The sequence below is a fragment of the Labrus mixtus genome, chromosome 14 (genome assembly GCF_963584025.1).
Source record: "Labrus mixtus chromosome 14, fLabMix1.1, whole genome shotgun sequence".
NCBI lineage: Eukaryota > Metazoa > Chordata > Actinopteri > Labriformes > Labridae > Labrus > Labrus mixtus.
This window is the reverse complement of record NC_083625.1, coordinates 21,520,374-21,524,196: the sequence shown is the minus strand read 5'-3', so window position 1 is coordinate 21,524,196 and position 3,823 is coordinate 21,520,374.

The window sequence follows — 3,823 nt, the reverse complement described above, 5'->3', positions numbered from 1 at the left end:
GTGTGAAAACTGAACTCTCAAACAGACACTCCTCCACTGTCTCACTATCCCCACCCTCTCTCTCTCTCTCTATCTCTCTCTCTCTGTCTGTCTGTCTGCAGTTATAGATGTAGTAATAATAATGCAGCAGTACACCTCAGTTATACTCTAGTCTATTATAGAAACATGCATGAAACATACATACACACACACACATACACACACACACACACACACACACACACACACACACACACACACACACACACAAACTGTTTACTAGATGGAGTCGTACAGCTGATTTTGTATGCAAATTAAGCAAAAAACAGGCTGAAGAGATAATACTAATTTCAAAGCCTGCAGTTCCTACAGTGTCCTCTAGAGTATGTCTCCTGCAGTGAGTCAGTCCCCATAGAGCCACATGTTAAAAAGTCCAACTTTACAGCAGAAATAAACATGTTTACAGCCTGCTACAAGAACAGTTTGGGTCTCTAGAGATCATTTCTCTCTTCAACTGTACGGGGTGAATGTTTATACAACTCACCTCTTTACATTATATTAAGGCTTAAAGGGATGTTGAATTAGGGGGTGTGGTCTCTTTGAGTGACAGGTGGGAGCTGCTAGCTGTCCGCTAGGTGTCCCCTCAGCTAATTCAGTCCCTGACCTTTAACCTTTAGGTTGTGTTTGTGCTGTTGGAGCCTTTTTTAGATTAGTTCATGTAAATATCAGATTAATAATCTGTCTCTCTCTGAACAGACCGTCCAACAAGTCTGAGCTCCACTTTTTACAACCGGTCTCATTAGAACTTTATTTCATTTACATGTTAGCAACAATTAGCAGCTATCTTTCCTTCACAGAGAGTACAGTTAAATGAAGAGCTGTTATTACAAGAATTAGTTTGTGTCTGTTCACTCTCAATACATGATGTGTGTTAGCTAACAGTGAGCAGACAAATTCTCTGAGCGTCGTCTGGTTCATAAACAGCTGTGCTAAGACATGTATGTGTGTGTGTGTGTGTGTGTGGGAGTATTCTTTGAGACTATAAACTGGACTGTGTAGTCAACCTACACAAATGGAAACACAGACAATTAGTAAACTTCATATTGGAGTGAACAGTGATGTTTAGTAAGCTGTGTGTTTATGTGTGTTGCCTGTTTGTTTCCACTAACACACTGAATTTAAATCTGTTTGTCTCTCACTGTAGGATTTTGTTTCTATGCAAGTCCTGACCTTTAAGCATTTCCAGTTATGTTTGGATTAAACTCCTTCACAAATGTTTTTGTGATGAAATATGGAAAAGAGTCAAATTCAAATATCCTCCTGGCTCGGGTTGAACAGTCTGTAACAACATGTAGCAGCAGCACCCCCTGCTGGAGGAAAGCCTCACTCACAGTTTGTTGTGTCTAGATAATACTCATATAATATTTGAGGATAAAGACATTGAAATATTGATAACATTAAAATGAATGTATCCAGTAATGAAACAAAGTAACTCTTTGTGGTACACAAACACTTATGGTAAAATTATTATTAACAGTTCCACTGCGGTGTACACAGATCTCCTCTTGGATAGGTTAATAACACTCAGGTCTGTATGTCCCCTCTTAGCAACTTCTTAAAGAAATACATTTGATCTAATAATATGATTCAGACCTTTCAAGTAATTTTTCTGTTCTATTTTTTAATTTTTAAATGACCTGAAACAGAAGTCCTCGCTTTGTCAGTGTAAAACAACGGTCGTCAGTTTGTAATGTAGGTATGTGTGTGTGTGTGTGTGTGTGTGTGTGTGTGTGTGTGTGTGTGTGTGTGTTAGAACTGTAAAGCTTCACAGAGAGTTTTTAATTAAAACAATTACTTAAAAAAGTAAAACTAAATGATCCTCCTGGCTCAGGTTTAATCTGAGTCTATAACAGTGTTGCAGCAGCGCCCCCTGCTGGAGGAAATAATCACTCACAGTTTGCTGTGTAAAAAATATCTCTCCAACATTAAGGACTATTTTAAGATTTTTTGAGATGTAATTGTTGAAAGAAAGATATGAATTATAAGGATAATGAATTTGTAATGTTTGATCTAACAGATTTAATCCTTTTCTGTTTTAACTCCCCTCAGATGATGCAAAACAAATTAAATGTCTACCAGTTTTTATTGACATATTTCATTAAATTGTATCCTAATTTATTTTATTTTATTTCTTCTATTCTATTCACTTCTGTTCAGCATGGCTGGATAAATAAGGACATTCGCACTCTGCAGTGTGCAGGTACTTTGTTTTCTCAAACAGAATCAGGTTTATTGTAAAGTCTGAAACTCATTACAGTCAAATCAAAAGTTGAATGCTGTAAACAGAAAGACTCCAGCTGTCAGGGGAATTCAGAGTTAAATACAATTAACTAAAGAAATAAGACTGAATGAATCTGAAAAATAATAACACACTCTCATCAACATAATAAGACAATTGTCTTGATTTGGTCAGTTTTAGTTTAGTTTTTCAGAGTTTAGATGTATTTATCTTGTTTTACTTCTCATTCTTCACTGGGGCCTGTACTATGAAGCGGGAGTTAGGGATAGCGAGGTAACTTCAGGGTTAGCCCTGGGTTTTCAATCCTACGAAGATCGTTCACTTGTTACCTGGGTATATCGCCACAGTAACTCATGCTGCACGCCTAACCTGCTCCGGAGAAGGTTATGTTCGAGATATGAGATCAACCTGTGGAAATCTCCGCACACTGACCAATCAGATCTTTTGATCGTGGAGCTCCCGCAGCTGATCGAGAGGGGGGAGGAGGGAGAGAGACCCACAATGTGTCCTGTATAATACAATTATAGTCCGCTATATTATTGATTATTTTTAAATTATATCATCATTCATCATTCAACTGAGACTAAAAAAGCACCGGAGCCGTTGAGTTGTGTTTTTAAGATGTTCAATTATGATATGGCTTTGAATGATATTTTCATATTTAATGTTTAGTGTCTCCATGCCGCTCTGTCTGTTATCGTCAGAGCTGCAGCTGAAATATAACTTCTCAAACTGTTATACTCGCCACATGAAAGGGTAGGAGCAACAAAATCAGTTAAGAGAAAAAACACGAGTTATTAGGCCTATAGTCAGTTCTAAGGTGAACTAATGATGGGATTTTTTTTTTTTTAATAAGCCATTTGGACATTAATACTCGGCGATTTTTCTTTTATCTGCCAATTGTTCTCCCTCCCGAAGCTGTGTAACTTTAGTCTCTGGGAGCCTGTTTGTTTAGAACGTCTTTATTTTATTAATATACAGTAGTTTGTTCAGAGTTTGTTAGATATGTCAGTCTGCTGACGGGAGACACAGTTATGCTTGTGATGCTTGAGGTTAAGCTACCACGCTCCTTTTATGTGAAAGCGCTCTTGGAAACTCGAGGGTAACTTATCAGGTTGATAACCAGCTTCGTATGACTGTTAATCACGGTCTCTTATGTTAGGGTTAGTGTAGCCAGATAACCCAAAAATACCCTGGGTATGTTAATCTCACTTCGTAGTACAGGCCCCTGGTGTTGTTTCCCTTTTTTTTGACTTTGTATCCTAGTGTTTCTTTATGTTCTAGTGTGTTTTGTTACATTCTTGAGTTCTGTATGTCTTTAGTGTTTATGATTTAGTTTGTAGTTGTCCTCAGTGGTTCTTGTATTTTCTTCCTGCCTCTGTGTGTTTCCCTCCAGTCTTGATTGCCCTCATTGTCTTCACCTGTGTCATTAGTCTCACCTGTGTCTATTTAGTCTCTGTGTTTCTTCCTTTCTGTGTCAGATCATTGTTGTATGTAGGATGTTGGCGTGGCAGTGTCCAGTGTTTCTTAGTGGCTCCTTGTTTT